Raw genomic sequence first — 19,424 nt, 5'->3', positions numbered from 1 at the left:
TAGTTTCCCCTCATCTTTCTTTCTAGGATAAGATGTTGAAACAAAAAATTTCTGCCAGATTTTTCTTATGTCTGCTGTAGAAACCAAGACTCAGTGATGCTGAGAAGTGGCTACCCCAGCAGAGACTTCATTTTCAAGTCCTGTTGTACATGGGACAATGTGACAATGTCTTCCCAAATAATGAGACAAGGCATGATATGTGTGACTTCCAGGACAACGTGGTTAAAAAACAAATATACTCTCTCCCGTCTCTGCTTCTCCTCTGATCTGCTGGAAGGATGCACATACCCAGGGCAGCCCTGAAGCCAAAATCAGACACGGCACAGCCTGCCTCAGCCCAGCTTCATGACGGACTGTAAGACACTGCCTTCATTTCCAATGCTGACCAGGAACACCCAAGCTGGACTGTTCTGTATGTAGGAATTTCATGTTTGCGGTGTTAAGCAGCTGATTTTTGTTTGTTTGTTTGTTTTCAAATGTAGCTCTTTGGAAGGAGAACGTTTCACTCTGTCTGATGGACCATGAAAGGTTCCCAACCTATGTGATGTGTGGTCATTTTCTCTGTCTGATCCCGGCTTTGGGTCTCAGAGGCACGTACATGCTCACCTGGTCAGTTTCCAGAGGAAGACTCCGCGGTACCCTGTGCATCAATAATACTCTCTCTAGGTGCAGCTTTCTTCTCTCTGATGCTCTGTCTATGAATTCTGGCTGCTTTGACCTCCCTGATCCCTGATCTCTCTCAGCTCAGTAGGCCACCAGACCTGACGTTGGGCCCATGCTCCCTGCACTGAAGCCTGAAAACTCATTGAGCAGTTAGCTAAGGCAATTGCTGACCTCACACATTTTACCTCGTCCCTTAGAGTTGACTGTCCTATGCTACCTTGGCTATATTATCCAATCATTGAAATCGAGGCTCCAATATTCAGTCTGTTTCCTAGTTGCTTAATGCAGGAGGATCAGTTCAGTCCTTGTTACTTCCCTAGGGCTGAAAGTGGAGGTCTTTAACCAGTGCTCTCTTCTAAAACTAGTTTTCTTGACCAAGGCTCTTCTTAAAGCTTTATAGCAGTGTCTGCCATTGAGATGACATATGGGTACATTTTTCTTCTTTGTTAAGGTAGTGCCAGCCACTTCACAGTGTTCAGGCAAATTCAGAAAAGTCCCCTTAGAATCATTGAGTGGCTGCCCTTAGACCCAAGAAGTGCTTAGAAGAGGGGTCACTGTGGAACCACTGAATGCAGCTTCCTTTAGAAAGGCAGGGGCAAGGTAGGTTGTGCTGTCGGTCCTAAAGAAAAGGGATGAACAGGACATTTTGCATTTTGTAAGAGAAAAACAAAGAGCTCCTGCACAGGGCATGTCAGCCATCTGGGCAGACAGAGGGCTGGAGGTCCTGGATCGCAAGCCTGTGGGCACTAGAAGCTGACCTGCTGCAGAGTTGCAGGGGCTGTTCCCTCTGGGTGGGACAGACACCACCTGAAAAGTAGAGTCCTCACAGGCTGGGGAGGGGTGTAAGGGCCCCATGATTGGGGACCAAAGGAGAGGCAGCATTAACCGGCGAGGAAGACACTGCTTTCATCACCAAATGGCAGTCCCAGCATTGAGAAGGCTTTGCTGGGGTGGGAGAGGGTCCACATCCCCCAAACAGCATCTGCTGCCCATTGTTGAGCTGCTTCAGTGAGGTCTTTCCTGACAAAGACCCCCTGGAGGCTTTTGAACTACTTTCTCTTCAGGCACTGTTTCAGTGCCTGGACACTGGTCCCCACAATATTAATCCCTCCTATCTCACATCCGGGAGGTGACAGCCCAGGGATCTGGACTCCAAGGTGTTTCAACTCTCTATTTGTCTGGGAGTTTCATTCGCCAGGAGATGGAAATAAATGAGTTTTATCAGGAAAGACGTTGGATGATTTGATTGGGGATCTTCCACTGGGTGTAACTTTGTTTTCAGATAGGACTTGACCCAGGAAGAATCTACTCAGCTTCCATAGCCCTTCCCCTAGTAAGCACATCAAAGAGGCCTGAGCCAAACTGGAACCCCCTTGGAAACAGTGTTCTTCAGCATTACAGGATGCAAGGTGCGTAGTAGAAAACACCACAGGATGCTGTGTGCGCAGTAGGGAGCATTACAGGAAGTTGGGTGCACAGTAGGGAGGGTTGGATCACTCCAAGGAGGCTAACTGCACTCTTGTTGTCTAGGATGGACTCCAGCCTACCCCTTGCCCCGCCACAGGGCTCTATACAATGCACTCCCTGCAGACCCTTCTCTTTATCTGTACTCCAGCCTATTCTTCCTATTCCAAATTCTGTGCTCCACAGTGTCTGCATAATGCTGATTCCTCTGCCTGAAAGGCTCTCCCCAGCCTTCACCCCACCTTTGTCTGAGTAGCCCAGACTCATGCTTTAGGTCTCCATTTAAATGTTGTTTCTTCCAGCAGGCCTTTTCTGATCCCCAAGAGCAGGTTAGGTCTCCAGTTTTTAATCTCAATTCACACTGAACCTTTCCTTCATGACACTCATATATTGTTTATTATAGGCCAGGCACTGTTCAACGTGCTTTATATATATTAACTCATTTCATCCTAACAAAACTCGATGTCATCGGTATTATACTATTTACGTATATATTCATCAAAAAGAGTTACCAGTTAACTCTATTTTCTGCGGGAAAGTATACCTCCTGACACTATCTTGTTCATATCCCAAGCTTCTAGAACACAGTAGGTCCTCTCTGAATATGGGAAGGAATAAGTAACAAATCATAATTCTGTTTTCTAATTGTCATCCTTTTTAAAAAGAATGTTCCTCATGGACAGGATTCTATACCCTTTTGCTCTATCCATATTCGTCCCTATATCCTTAGTGCCCACCTAATACAGGGTCTGAAACAGGGGATGCCAACATGTGTCCCATTGATGGGTGAATGTATGACTGCCCCAAAAAGGTCTTAAAACAGCACGTGTTTTTGCTTTTGACTGTGAAGGAATGAGCAGACTGCCTCATAGCCCTTTACCATAATTCTCCACATGGTTTGCTTGAATTTTCTTTTCATCCATTTCTTCCTGCCTGGCCTGTGGCTGGCTTTTCTTCCCTCTCTATGTGCAGACACTATTGCAGGCAGAGGCTGGCAGGAGGAATTTAGATCAGACAGGAGGAAGTGAAGCATCTTCATGCTATTGGGCTGTTAGAGCGAGGGAGGGGGTGTGGGGCTCCAGGGACCCGTGCGGAGGTGTCCATGGGAGGCATTTCTCTGATTGTCACAGTTCAAGCCCAGTCCTTGGTGGAAACAAGGAGTTGAGCTACAGGACCACTGAAAGCCCTCTCAAGGACTGATCTATGACTTCGTATGGAAAAAAGGCATTCCCTTATTTTGTTTTATGTCTATGTATGTGAAACAGCAAGGGATCACGTTGAGCCCAGAACCCCCCATAGATAGGTGCTATTAGTAGACATTCATTAAATGCGCAAACATGTTGGACATTGTACCAAAACAAAGAGTCATGTACGGTCTCGGTTATGAAATAGGCTCTTCCCAGGGAGCAGAGAAACTAAATTCGTTGAGTCAATGAAGAAAAAGAAAAAAAAACAAAACAGGTGAAGAACATAAATGCAGTCAGGGTTCTGACCCTTTTGAAAGAATTTCTTATATGTTTCCTTTATATGTCATCATTTTATATGTAGAATGGGGCATTCACCGTCCTAAAAGGATTTGTAAGCTGTAGCCCAAAACCCTTGCTGACATGAAAATTATAATGGGCCATTTCATTTTACCTGCCTGAGTCTTGGTTTCTTTGTTTGAAAAATGAGACAAAAGCAGATAATTTTCAGGATGGGGCTCGTAGGCAGACAGCACCTACCTATATGATTACAGCAGCCGCTAAAATATGGAAATGTTTCCATACTGGCTGATGCATAGCCCCTGCTGTGAGTCCCCCGAATGTCCCTGTCTTTTTTGGACATGCCAGCCACCTTGCCTTAGAGTATCCTGGACCTCTCCAAAATAGAGCTATGTATGGATCATTCAAGGGTTTTGCAGGAAGTAGGCAGCATACCCTAAAGGGAGATTGGAGAGAGATTGATGGAGGCCTCAAGAACAATCATGTATTTGGGAATAAGGAAAACCATCAAGGGATGGTGATACACCTCAGGTCTAGCAATGGTGGAAGCTGCTGCTATCTCTCAGCCTGAAAGGTCAGGTCATGGAGTGGTTTTGAGAATTTGATTATGTCTATAGCCATGGAGAGAGCCAACTGATGGGAGCCAAGTCCTCTGTGGAGGGTCATAGCCACAGCCAACTTCAGGCCGGCAAGGAGGAGCCCAGGGATTGAAACGCCCATCCTCGATCTCCTCTCCCTTCTAATCTGCTGGTGGCCCCGATGAGCTAAATCCATCCTGTAGCTAGACAACAAGGGGAGCTTAATCGAGGCTGCCAGGGAAGGCCAGCCTCCTGTGTACCCAAGCTTCTAGAACAGGGTGGAGAAGGAAAGTAACTGGTTTGGAGGGGCACAAAGAAGATACTCAACATGAAGCATGTAAGGCCTGCAGAGTAGGGCTTGCCCACGTCAGCTCCTATAGGGCTGGAGTCTGTCCTGATTCATCGATATCCCTGCCATGCTGACTGTAAATGATTTGTTTTCATCCTGGCACTGGGTTCTGTTAAAGCACCATATCTTAGACTATAACTTTCCCCTTTTCTCTTTGTATTGGTTTTCATTATATTTTTCATCCCATTAAAACGTAGCACTCTAGTGCAAATGAGAGTCATGTTCAGCCTAAGGAGGAGAACAGGAAGCAAGAACTCTAGCTCTTAAGATAACTAGTCTTGAAAGAAAGGACACTAGGACCATGACCCACAGGAGAATCAACCCAGTCCTAGGACTGGGATTCTACCTGGGTGTTTGCAGTACAAGCTTCACAGCAATAACCTGAGTGCATTTGTCTGTAAAGTGCCCTTTATCTATGATCTTTGATGATGTGCATTAGTGAAAGGCAAACACTAAGCACTACGTGGGGCACAGCCATCTCGTACTATCTCTTGTCACTAGAGAAAATCTCATTGCTCTGCTCGTTTTCACCTTGGAGTCCCCCTCATGTGTTTCCCTGCTGGAAAGACTTATCTTTTCTCTGTCCAAATCGTGTCTCCCTGGCCCTTCCAGTCATCCTTCCAGCCTGTCTCCTTTGAACATCTGCTGTCCTAGACTCTGTGTAATGCTGTTTGGCGTGTCCTCACACTCTGCTATTTTTACACGTAAGTCTCTGTTTCATGCATCAGTGCTGTAGTGAGGAGACTCCCTTGAGGCACTGTGCGCAGAAGCCCTGAATCTCCCACACACCCAGCACAAGTCTGAGTCCATGGTGGGGGCGCTGAGAGGAAACCAGGCCTGCTGACTGACTCTTCTGGGCTCCTCTGGTTCAAAACCAGCTAAACACTAGATGTCAAGAGTTCGCTTGCCCTCTTACAGCCAGGGTCTGAAAGTCTCCTGACCAGGAAGACGCCTCTTCTCCCCAGAGGTATTTCTCACTGGATGACGATGGTGGGGGATGGTAAGGTGGGGACCTATCTCTTACACACTGCCCACCATTGCCCAGCAAAGGACACGTGGCACCTGGGCACTGATGATATAGCTGAGGACCCTTTCACATCGCAATACCCAAACGCAATTTGTTCACCCTCGTGGTCTGCAGTATTTCTCACTGTGTCCTCCACTGCTACAGAAATGCATGTCGGAAAGAACTGTGATTTTCTATGCTTTATCGCCTTTTCAATATTAGGCGGATGCAACTCTAACCCTTAGAAAAGCAGCTTAAAGCGGAGAGGAGCTCTCATGTCAGTTTCAGTTTAACCAGGTGTTTTTTTTAGGCTGTCAGTCGCCTCCCTGAGACTTCCTTTGCTTAGCAACAGCCTCAGCTTTCCATAACACCTTCTCCCTGAGTCTCAGCAGTAACTCTGGAGCTGCCAGCAGGGTGAAAGCCTCTTGGATTGAAATGCAATCGAAGGTAAAAACTCCCAGAGGTTGTGGGCTCTTGGAGGGTTTTGAAGCCTCTGGCCTTATGGCTCTGTTTAATGGCTGGGCTGCTAATTCTGTTTTACATAAAGGGCCAGCACCCACATTGTATGGATGAGTGTTAGCCACCTGTCTTGCTGGAAGTGCAACAGTGTAAGGTTGGCCTTATAGGTTGTGTTCAGTCATGCAACTTGTCCTAGCACTGCCCACCCCAGGAAATCTTACCTAGGAAATTTATCTTAGCAGAAAGAGGAGTCTGTGAGAGTGCTTTTGAGTCACTGGGAGAGAAGCAGGCAGAGAAAAGTTTGCACAGTATATTCTTACTGTGAGTTTTAGTTTCTAAAAATTTCCCAAAGACCCAGAGCTTTTCAAAGCCCCCAAGTTGGCATGGAATCTCTGGGGAGGAGGAAACATCCAGACTTGGATGGTGAGTGAGTCTTAGCATCTATGTTGCAAAGAGATGTAGGACCTCAGCAGGAAGCCGTGTGGGCTGTGCACTCCCCAGTTCCGTAGCCCCTTCCTCACATAGAACAGAGGTGATGGCACCCCTTAAAATTGTGCAGTGATGCATGCCTAGATTAATAGGGCCCAGATGGAAGGTTTAATCTGCTATGACGTCTTCCGTGTTTCCCGACCTTGTATGTGTCTGTCATAGCACACATAGAACATGTGTTAGACTAGTATAAATGGACAAAGCTGTTCACAGTGTGATACCATGGGCTTGGGTTCTAGCTGCACAGGCTCTGTCCTACTGATTTTCTCTAACTCAATCCTTGTATGTCAGGTGCCATGGAATCCGTGTTAGTAAGCTCTGGTCTGTAGATGCAGGCTCATTACCACAGAAAAGCACTTCCTGAATTTGCTGAGACTCTTGACCCAGTGTCTCCTTGGCTAATTCATGACTTTGGACCTATCTAAAGTAGTCATTTCAGAGCCCAGAGAGTATTCAGAAAGAGACAGAATTAACAAGATGCAGAGTGTGAAAAGCCATTTTTCTGTTTACATAGTTATGGAGAACTTTAAAGAGGATTAAATGAGATAACAGTATGTAAAAGTACTCCTTAAACTACAAAGAATGGATGAGTATACATTTTTTATTTTTAGTGCTATTATTGGTGCGTGATTGCATAGATAGATATTCCTCACCCACTAATCATAATGCTACAAACCCCCAAATGTCCAATGAAAATCATCCACATAAAGTAATAAAATACATTCAAACAAATAGAAAGGCAAGTGCTATCTTACCTGGTGGGGACTTTTTTTTTCTTCTAACACAAGAAAACATTGGGCAGTGTTTAGGAGTGTGTGACTCCCAATAAATAATAATAATAGCGACTAAAATTAGGACCATTTGTTCAAACCACCTAGAATGATGTAAAACGGGGTGAGTTTAATGTCTTAAAAGAATCTCACAATAGCAGTTTCAAAGAATTATTTGAGTGTGCAAATATTTAATAGTCATCAAGAAATATTAAACAAAGGGTGGATTACTCTAATGTAACTTTCTCTGGTTATTTTGGTTAAATAAGTGAAAATATAATTGATTTGAGCCCTAAATAATTGATGGTGATAAGAACAGTTATACTTGTTTCTATTGACTTTTTCCAAAGTATTCAGTGTTGTGTATGTGTTTTTCCTCTGGATGCAAAGACTAAAGCAGAGATGCTCAGGGCAGGTCCACTGACCTCCTGCTCCCACTCATTCATTCAATAAATACTGTATTTCACCAACTCTAAGAGCCATCAGTTGTAAGGCATGCCATTATTTTATGTACCACAAGGAAAAAATGATGCCAATTAAACTATGACACGCCATTCATTGCAAGACACAGCTTCAACTTCAAAGATTTTTAAGTGAAAAAATGTGCATCTTAGAATTGAATAAAAATGGTATTTACGAAAGGTAGTATATAGCTCAGAGATTGAACTTGCAGGTTGCAGAATCAGAACCCCTGATTAACATCCTGGCTTCCCCTCTAGTGACCTTGAGCGTTTCCTGTGTCTGAACATAAGGATCTGTATCTTAGAGTCAGAGAAACCCCTACCCCAAGGTAGAGTTGTCTGGATTAATTGAATTAAAATGAGTCAAAAGCTACAAATGGATTTTAAAATGATAGGTTTTGTGTGTTTGCTTGTTTGGTTGTTAATATCACTCTAGCAGCTGTTTGGAGAATGTAGGAAACTGGGAGGCCAGTCAGGGGCTATCGTGGAATAGAGGACTAGTGTAGAGTAGTTGGAGCAATAATGGGGGCTTGGAGGAAAGTGATAGCAAAGTCTGGGAGATCCACAATGGAAATGATACAATTTTCTGATGAATTATACGTGGGTGATGAGGGAGAAAAAGTCAGGGATAAATCCAAGGTTTTTAGTTTGATTCAAGTTTGATGGTACCCTTTATGGAGATAAAGAAAATTGGAAGAACCACATGTTTGTTGTGTTTTGGATTTATTCGTTTTGAGAAATCATTTGGGAATTTGTTTAGAATACACATTCCATGGCCATATCCTTGGAGATTCTAATTTAATAGATATCTCATCAAAGATTTAGATATGCTGCATTCAGGTTGGGGACTACCATGTGTAAATGTATGTGTAAGATTAAATTGGCAGTTATACTGCTTTGCATTCAATTATATGCACAAAGGTTCCCTGTACCTGAAAAAAAAAATACCCATAATCAATTGAAATTGTGTGTAAGTGTGAGTGTGTGTGTGTGTGTGTGTGTGTGTGAGAGAGAGAGAGAGAGAGAGAGAGAGAGAGAGAGAGAGAGAGAGAGAGAGAGAGAGATTTTATTATTCCCTCCCCAAACTAGAAATATTTTAGGAGCAGGAACCCTTTTTGTTTTGCTCACTATTTTATCTGCAGCATCTAATATTGTGTCTGGATTATATTAGGTCTTCAATAAATAATGGGGAATAAATGAATATGTGTGGTTTCTTGTCCAGTTCCAAGTATAATTATTTTTCTCCTGATCGGTGACTGTTCATTGATTTCCAGAATGGTACTTGTTTACTCTTATAAACAAATGCACCAAAAAGAAGACAATATGATTCAGAAATATAAGGAAAATAATTGGACTGAAAAAATTCCTTCCATAAACTTAAATGTTAGCAACAACAAAATCTATTGAACTCCCCTTTCAACTCTTTGTGGATTCCTAATGTTCCAATAGGGTATTTTAAAGCGCTTATTTGATGTTACTGTTGAAAGGAGAACTTTTGGTGAAGCTATATTGAGTACCTTTCATGCCAGAAAACACTATGCACTAGGAAAATGGAGTTGAACATGACCTAATCCTTCCCTTAAGGCAACACGCTCCAGCTTTATTGAGATAAAATTGACATATAATATTGTGTAAATTTAAGGTGTGTAATATGATGATGTGATACATTTATATATTACCAAATGATTACCACAGTAAATTTAGTTAACACCTCCATCATTTCACATAATTACAATTTCTCTTTTGTGGCAAAACATTTAATATCTATTCCTCTAGCAACTTTCAAGGACATGAGACAGTGTTGTTAGCTATAGTCACCGTGCTGTACATTAGATCCCCACAACTCACTCATCTTATAACCGGAAATTTGTACCCTGTGATCATCATCCCATTTCCCCCACCCTTCAGCCCCTGGAAACCACGTTCTGTTTCTATGAGTTCAGTTTTGTTAGATTCCACATTCCAAATGATTTTGTACAGTATTTGTCTTTCTCTGTCAGACTTATTTCATTCAACATAATGCTCTCAAGCTTCAGCCATGATGTCAGAAATGGCAGGCTTTCCTTCTCTCTTTCTCATGGCTGAATAGTAGATATACTATATACTATATACTACAGTGTATATATATAGATATACTATATACTATATACTACAGTGTATATATATATAATATATGTATATATATATAATGGGGGTGCCAAAAAATGTATACAAGTGGATACTGGTCAAGGTTGCTCAAACTCTAGTTCGCTGTAATCAGAAGTGTCTGGACGTTGATGGTAAGCACTTTGAGCACCTCTTGTAATTGCAGAAGTCAAACGTGACTTGTGTTCATTTTTTGTTATCGGTATATATTAAGTACTACAATTTTAATACAGTTTTCCTTTTTTAAAATGTGTATACATTTTTTTTTTGGCACCCTCTGTATATATCTCCATTGATAGACACTTAGATTGTTTTCTTGTCCTGGCTATTGTGAATAATGATGCAATGAACATGAGAATGAAGATATCTCTTCAAGATCCTGATTTCATAAATAAATACATAAATACCCAGAAGTGGGATTGCTGGATCATAAGGTAGTTCTATTTTTAATTTTTTTGTGTGTGGAAAATTCCTTACTGTTTTCTATAGTGGCGGTGCCAATTTACATTTCCACCAACAGTGTCCAAGAGTTCCCTTTTCTCCATATCTTTGCCAACGTTTGTTCTCTCTTATCCTTTTAATAATAGCCATCCTAACCTGTGTGAGGTGGTATCTCATTGTGGTTTGATTTTCATTTCCTGATGATTAGTGATGTTGATCACATTTTCATGCACTTGTTGCTATTTGTAGGTTTTCTTTGGAAAAATGTCTATTCAGTTCCTCTGCCCATTTTTTTAATCAGATATTTTTTTATTGAGTTGAATGAGTTCCTTATACATTTTTTATTATTAACCTCTTATCAGATATGTGGTTTGCAAATATTTTCTCCCATTTTGTAGGTTACCTTTACATTTTGTTGACTGTTTCTTTTTGCTATGCAAGTTTTTAGCTTTTGTATGTAGTCTCATTTGTTTATTTTTGCTTTTGTTACTTGTGCTTTTGGTGTCAGATCCAAAAAAATCTTTGCCAAGACCAATGTGAAGAAGATTTTTCAATAATGTTTCCTTCTAGGAGTTTTATGGTTTGAGGTTTTATGTTCAAGTTTTTAATCCAATTAATTTCAAATTAGGTTTTGTAGTGTTGTAAGATATGGCTCCAATTTAATTTTCCTTCATGTACGCATCCAATTTTCCTAACATCATTTATTGAAGAGACTATCTTTCCCCACTGAGTATCCTTGGTTTCCTTGTCAAATATTAGTTGACTGTAGATGTGAAGGATTATTTCTCGGTTCTCAATTCCATGGTCTATGTGTCTATTTTAATGCCAATGCCATACTATTTTTTATTACTATGCTTTGTAATACAGTTTGAAATCAAGAAGTATGATGACTTCTGCTTTTTTCTTTCTTAAGATTGTTTTAACTATTTGGGGTCTTTTGTGGTCCCATACAAATTTTAGGAGTGCTTTGTGTATTTCTGTGAAAAATGCCATTGGAATTTTGATAGGGAGTTAATTGAATCTCTATCTGAATTTAAGTAATATAGACATTTAAACAATATTAATTATCCCAAGCCAACAGCACAAGATATCTTCCCATTTATTTGAGTCTTCTTTAATATATTTCATCAAAGTCTTACAGTTTTCAGTGTACACATCTTTCACCTCCTTAGTTATATTTATTTCTAAGCATTGTATTGCTTTTTTATGCTATTGTGAATGGTATTGTTTCTTTGATTACTTTTTAAAATATTTTGTTGTTAGTGTAAAGAAACACAACTAATCTGTATGTTGACTTTATCTTGCAACTTTATTGAATTTGCTGATTCAGTTTAAGTTTTTTGGTGAATTCTTTAGGATTTCTTTATATATTAGATGGTATCATCTTCAAACAGACAGTTTTACTTCTTCCTTTCCTATTTGGATATGTTTTCTTGCCTGATTGCTCTAGCTAAGTCTTCCAGTACTATTTTGAATAAGATGGCAAGAGTGGGCCCTTGTCTTGTTTCTGAACTTAGAGAAAAATTTTGTAACCTTTGACTATTGAATATGATGTGAGCTTCTCATATATGGCTTTATTATGATGAGGTATAGTCAATATACCCAATTTTTTGAGAGTTTTTATCATGAAATAATACTATATTTTGTCATTTCTTTTGCATCTATTGAGATGATCCTATAATTTTCATCTTACATTTTTCTATGTGGTATGTCATATTTATTGATTCGCACATACTGAACCATCCTTGCATCCCAGGGATAAATCCCACTGGATCGTGATGTATGATCTTTTTAATGTGCTGTTGAATGTGGTTTGCTAATATTTTTTGAGAATAGTTGTGGATTCAGTCTCCTTTTCATTTTTTATTTTATTTGAGTCTTCTCTCTTTTTTCCTCAGTTTTGCTAAAGGTTTGCCAACTTTGTTTATCTTTTCAAAAAAAAAAAAACTCTTAATTTTGTTGATTTTTGTTCTGCTGTTTTTCTGGACTCTATGTCATTTATTTCTGCTCTGATCTTTACTATTTCCTTCCTTATGTTGTCTTTGAGTTTAGTTTTTTCTTCTTTTCTAGTTCTTTGAGGTGTAAAGTTAAGTTGTTTTGTTGAGATATTTCTTTCTTTCTTTTTTTAATGTAGGTATTTATCACTATAAACTTCCTTCTTAGAATTGCCTTTGCTGCACTCCATCAGTTTGGAATGTTGTGTTTCCATTCTTATTTGTTTCAAGATATATATATTTTTTAATTTCTCTTTTGACTTTATATTTGACCCATTATTTGCTCAGTATTGTTATTTAACCTTTACATAATTGTGTATTTTTTAGCTTTTCTACTATAATTGATTTCTAGTTTCATACATTGTGGTCACAAAAGATACTTGGTATGATTTTAATCTTCTTAAATTTGCTCAGACTCATTTTGTGATCTATCATGTGAGACCTATCCTGGAGAATGTTCCATGTGTACTTAAGAATAATGTTTTTTTCTGCTGCTGTTGGATGGAATGTTCTGTATATATCTGTTAGTTCAATTGGATAAAGTAGTTCAAGTCCAACATTTTCTTACTGATTTTCTGTCTGGATTATATAAATATTGTTGATAGTGGGGTATCTGCTATCATTAGGTAGTTGTCTATTTCTCCCTTCAGATCTCTTAGTATTTGTGAATATATTTAGGTGCTCTGATGTCGGGTACCTATATATTTATGATTGTTATATCTTCTTAATAAATTGATCCCTTTACCATTGTAATGACCATCTTTGTTCCTGTTTTCTTGTTATAGTTTTTGACTTTAGTCTATTTTGCCTAATATAAGTATAGGTACCCTGGCTCTCTTTTGGTTTCCACTTGCATGGATTATCTTTTTGCATACCTTCATTTTGAGCTTATCTATGTCCTTAAAGCTGAAGTGAATTTCTTGTACGCAACATACAGTTGGGTCTTGTTTTTATATCCATCCAACCACTCTATGCATTTTAATTTTGAAAATTTAATCCATTTACAAGAAGAGTAATTATTGATTGATAGATAAAGATTTACCAAAGCCATCTTACTAATTGTTTTCTGACGTTTTTGTAGTTTGCTTATTTCTTTCTCCCTCTCTTACTGCATTCTTTAATAAATTGATGATTTTTTTTTATGGTGGTATGCTTTGATTCTCTTCTCTTTATTTTTCATGTATCTATGTAGGTTTTTGTTTTGTGGCTACCATCAGGCTTACACAAAACATCTTATAGATATAACAGTCTATTTTATGCTAACAACTTAACTTTGAATATATGCAAAATCTTTACCTTTTCACTCCCCCCTTTTATATTTTTGATGTCACAATTTACCTCTTCTTATATTGTGTGTTCATAAACATATTATATTACTATTGTTATTTTTAGTACTTTTGCCCTTTATACTAAAGTGGTTAACATACCACCATATGAAAGTATTAGAGTATTCAGAATTTGACTACATACTTTCCTTTACTAGTATTTTGTATATTTTGTATGTTTTCATGTTACTAATCAGCATCATTTTATTTCAGCTTGACAAACTCCTTTTAGCATTTCTTGTAAGGCAGATCTAGTGGTACTGAACTCCCTCAGTTTTTATTTGCTTTGGAAAGTCTTTATACCACTTTCATTTCTGAAGGACAACATTGCCAAATACAGCATCCTTTGTTGACAGATTTTTCTTTTTTCTGTTTCTTTTATCACTTTGAATATAGCATCCCTCTTTCTCGGACTATAAAGTTTCTGCCGAGAAACTCACTTACAGCCTCATGGCGTTTCCCTTGTAAGTTACAAACTTTTTTTTTTCTTTTTTTCTTTTACCTGCTTTTAAGTCTCTCTGTCTTAATTTTGTGTCATAGAAAATATATCATTAAGTTGCATTTGTTTTGTGACCTATAAGCTTCATGAACTTGGAGGATTCCAAATACCTCAACAGATTTTGGAAGTTCTGCACCATTATTTAGTTAAATAAATTTTCTGTTATTTTCTCCCTCTCTTCTTCTGGCACACCAATAATTTGCAGATTGCTTTTTTGATGGTATTCCACAGATCATGTAGAGTTTCCTTACTCTTATTCATTCTTTTTTCCTGTATTCCCCTCTAAGTGGATAATTTGAAAGCTCCTGTCTTCTAATTCACAGATCCTTCTGCTTGGTTCATTTTGATGTTGATGGTGTCTATTGCATTTTTTATTTCATTCGTTATGTTCTTTAGAATTTTGTTTGGTTCTTTTTCATGATTTTAGCTCTTTGTTAAACTTTTCATTTTGTTCGTGTATTGTTTTCCTGCTTTTGTTGACTTGTCTTTTTGTGTTTTCTTATAGCTCATTGAAATTTGTAAAACAGATATTTTGAATTCTTTATCAGGAAAAATCACAGAACTCCTTGTCTTTGGGGTAGGTTACTGGAACATTATTTGATCCTTTGGTTGTGTCATGTTTCCTTAATTTTTTTTTTTTTTTTTTTTTTTTTAAAGTCTTGTATTGCTCTCTTCACATTTGCAGTAGTAGTCACCCCTCCAGTTTTTACTAATTTCCTTTGGGAGAGATATATCTTCCATCAGCTCTTCTAGGGTTTTTGGTGCTTTCTCAGACCTTCTATGGATATGCCTATTCCATGCTTATTACTCTCTCCTGTGGCAGAATTCGGAAACTTGTATGTCTTTTCTTGATCCCATAATGCACTAGACCAAGTGCCGACATCTCCCTTTTGCTTTCCCAAAGGTAATGCTGACTCAAGTTTGTGCTTTTTCGTGGCCCTCAGATTTGGACTGGCTTTCTGTGCTCGCTTTCTAGCCATCTACCAAAGCTTACTGTTGCCAATGTTGAGAGCCCACATAGAGAGCTGGTCATAGGATGTGTGGGTGCTATGAGTAAGGCATGCAAATGCTGGGGGTGTCCATGGGCCAGTTTGGGAGACCCATGGGCAAGGTATTGCTACCAGTTTGTGGGAAGGCTTCTTGATGGATTCTACAATTAGTAGGATTCATGTCTCTTTTTGTGCCCTCTTAGAGTCCTATCTGTCACATCCTAGCCTCTTCCAGCCTCCGAGTCATGTAACTCATGGTTTACTATTCTGGGTGGAGTGAGAGAGAAATGCGCTTCTTTGTCAATGTTCCACACATCTGGGGAAAGTGAGTGCTCACTTAACACGACTTTTCCTTGCAGGAGAAATCATGGACTGAGAAGGCTTCATTTGGCACTCAACTGTGCTGCCTTTGGTGATGGGTTACATGGGTAAAGTCCAAGTGTTCCTGTTTCCCTCTTCAAGGAATCCAAATCATATTTTTAGTTCTAATACTGTGCTGGTGCTTTTCTGCTGGAAACCTCGACTTCTACAAAGACTCTCAAGTTTGTGGTTTATGGTTTAAGACAGTGTTCTATAGGGGCTTTTGGACTGTGGCTGAGAAGGGCTTCAGCCAGTTCGCAGTCCATAACCAGAACTGAAGTCTGTCTGCCTATTCCCGATACACAGGCGGGCAAGACTCCTCCTGGTCCCTTAGCATATGTTGTTAGATTCCACAGCTCCCACAAAGGCACTTTTGTTTATGCATGGATGCCAAATGTTGTTGAAGGGGGTCACAACTAAGACATTTGATCAGTCATGTTGTTGACATTACTCCTCAAGGAACTTTTGAAGTATTGCAACCTGGGGCTTCTTTTGTAATTGTTCTGTTCATGGGGCTAATCTGGGTTACCTACCAGATGGCTAAACCTGAAAAATGTGCCTGAGTCCAACCAACTATCCTGACTAAAGCTAACCAAGTGGTTTGGCTCTATTGATGCAATATGTAGCATAGAACTGCCTCCGATGTCAACTAAGACCTTAAAAATGATCTGGACTGATGATTAGTTCAAGGAACTGCATATATAACTCAAAGGATTAGTAATGCAAATTCCAAGGTGTAGCCAACCAGATCAAATTCCTTTCCTTTGAGTCATAATATTACTCTCTAAATGCCTAGTGTGAGCAAAGGGGTATTAAAACAACCTTGTGAAACTGAATTTTTTTTTCTCCAAATTGGTTCTTCTTGGATATCTTGTTTCCTATGTTATCAGTGCCAAGGTAGGCTGTACTAAAGGAAGGGAATGAAGAATAGAAAATGAGATAAAGGGAAATGTATAGAAAAAAATATGACTAAAGAAGATATGGATGTGCTAGATTACTAAGTTACTTAGTCAGAAAGTCTTTCTAACCGATACTTAAGGGATATGCCTTAACACTGCTTTGTTTGTTAATGAAAACAACCTATGCTTTTACTCTCAAATTCCAACTTGATTCCCATTGTTCTGGAGCTCAGATCATCCTATGCCATAGATTCTACCTGACTGATTATTATTTTATATTTTTGAAGACAAGGAATGATGAGACATTAATATAGATGCTTTTAGTGTGTCAATGTTTAGAAGAATGATTCTATATGTAGCTGGGACAAATGACATGCATTAAAGCAAAAATTATCAGGAGATCAGGGTGTTTGAAAGATTTGTAAAACAGTGGTGTTGAGGAATGTGAGAGAAGTGGCGGCAAACACATAATGACTTTACTGCCCTTGTTCTTCTGTGATAAAGGCTGATTACTTCTGACTAGTGAATTATACTGTAGAATATTGATTTCCTTGTTAAAGACTAGGGCTGGGCAAATGGTTTGCCTGACCCTCTTATACATGTGCTGTGCTGGTATTAGTTCACTCAAATGCTTAGCAGATGAAAAATAAAAGTTTCTTGAATGGGTGGCATTTTGTACCCAGGACACGAGGAAGAAAATGCTAGTGAAAAGGATGAACTATCCCATATTCTGTCCTGACCACTTTAGGCCTAACAGGCATTGAAAACACCACCACCACCACCACTACCACCACCATCACCAACGCCAACAACAACAACTCAAAAAACAAAGCTGATTTGATTTCCTTGTCTCAGTGTGGGCTATGAGCTATTTGGCTGACAGAAAGAGTCATAATTACTAGCTACTACAAATAAATGCACAAGCAGGTTTGGTTTTACCTAAACTAGTATAATTGTCAGAATAAGGAACATACTAAGAAGAGCCAGTCAGCAAAAAGAGCTTAGGTGTAAAGAGCTGGTGTAATTAGATCATTACGAGTTTTTGATTTCTAAATGATGGGCTCTAATCCGTAGGAGACTCCCTGGGTGATTCCAGAGGGTGCTCTGTTTCTTGTTTATCTAGTTAAGAATCAAAGCATGTAGAACACAATTCTTATCAAGTATATTTGAGAAATGCAAGCAGCCTATAAGAAAAATCAAGGGTGAAACTTCACTTTAGGGTGTTTTATCATGGAACTCACTGGTGAGTTTGAAATGGCCCATGGAACATCTGAAACTATCTAGAATGTTTTGTGCATAGATTCTTGTTTAGATTTCCTTTTCTGAGAGAGTGTCTGTATGTTTTCTTTAAATTCTCAAAGAGTAGCCTAACATCTAAAGGTTTGAGAATGGTAGTCTTCCATCTTTCTGTCATGACCCCAAAGAGGGGGCTCTTTTTAGTTAAATGTAAATAGATACCTTTTTCTTATCTCCTCAAGGCCAAAGCCTGCCCAAAGGCTTTGCCTTCGCTTTAAATGTGGATTTTTATTATTTCAGAAAATAGATATAAGCTGTAGAAGGATGCAGAAGGAGGTTCAGAGGATTCCAGAACTCTGGAGGCCTTCTGAGACCAACTTGCAGAACATACCTTGTGCTGATTGGGAAATGGAGGGCCTGGAAGATTCAGTGGTCTCCTGAAGATTCCACAGCAAACCTGAGGCTGTGTTTAGGTTATAATGTATGTTTTGAATACCTGTTTCATATTCTATCTATCTATGCACATTTGTGAAGAAAGTGAGGGGAAATTGACATCAATAGCTCACACTAACTTTAATGTGCAAAATCTGATTGTATTTGCCAAGAACCCTTGAGTAGGGAGGCAGGTCTTCACCTCTATGCTGTATGAACTGACTTTCAACATAACAGAACGTATGTGGTATATGCATGCTGAGGCCTCCTCACACACCTAGACTCAAGGATACGTTTTATCTTTTTGGACTTTTTTCTCTATTGGACCATTTTATTTTCATTTTTCTTACTTGTTCAATTCTAAGATGGACACTTAAAGACAATAATTTTGTATTTAATAGACAGCCTCTGTTGCTGTACATCTTAGTTCCTGTCTGTTTTCCTTTCCAAGTAGGCAAATATGAATGAGAATTGTGGACATGAATAAAAAGAATGACATGCTGTGGGCTTGAATAAGTAACAAGAAAGTATTTGTTTTCTTTTTTCCTTCTAATCCTTCATCCTTCCAAGGGAGGAATAGGACCCCTCACCACATGTGTGCTACATGGCCTATGCTCTTTTTAACTTTATAATGTATATACAAGGTGTGATCAAAAGATACAGTGAATGTTTACATTAAAAAAAAGGTAAAAACATATTGTCATTAATCCTCCTCAAAATACTCCCCCTCACTTTGAACACACTTATCCCATTGTCCTTGCCACTTTCTGAAACAGTTCTGGAAGTCTTCCTTCGTGAGTGTCTTTAATTGCACTGTCATGGCTGCCTTGAATCAATCCAAAATGTTTACTTTTCATGGGCATTTTGACTTTGGGGAAGAGCAAGAAGGCACATGGTGTAAGATCCGGTGAGTAAGGTGGATGAGGACACACTGTAATGTTTTTATTTGACAGAAATTGTTGTATACTTGAAGTGATGCATGGCACAGAGCATTGTCATCATGCAGGATGAAGTAAAGACACTCACCAAAGAGGATTTCCAGAACTGCTTCAGAAAGTAGCAAGAACAATGGGATAAGTGTGTTCAAAGTGAGGGGAGTATTTTGAGGAGCATTAATGGCAAAGTCTTTTACTGTAATACATTTTTTAAAAATTTAAACATTCACCATATCATTTGATCACACCTCATAGAGTAGGATGTATGGCTTGATGGTTCCATCTGATCATTCATTCAACTCTGCAAGTGAAACTTCAGAAGAAACTGAAGCTTAAGAGAGTGACTGGGTACTTGGGGGAAGGGACCAGGGCTCACACATCTTCCAATGCCAAGTTCAGGTTGAGCTTCACCCACTGCCTCTTTGGTCCTCATGCTCTTCACTGGG

This window comes from Rhinolophus ferrumequinum, chromosome 25 (assembly GCF_004115265.2).
Source record: "Rhinolophus ferrumequinum isolate MPI-CBG mRhiFer1 chromosome 25, mRhiFer1_v1.p, whole genome shotgun sequence".
In the NCBI taxonomy this organism is placed as follows: domain Eukaryota; kingdom Metazoa; phylum Chordata; class Mammalia; order Chiroptera; family Rhinolophidae; genus Rhinolophus; species Rhinolophus ferrumequinum.
Note: the sequence above shows the minus strand (reverse complement) of the source record.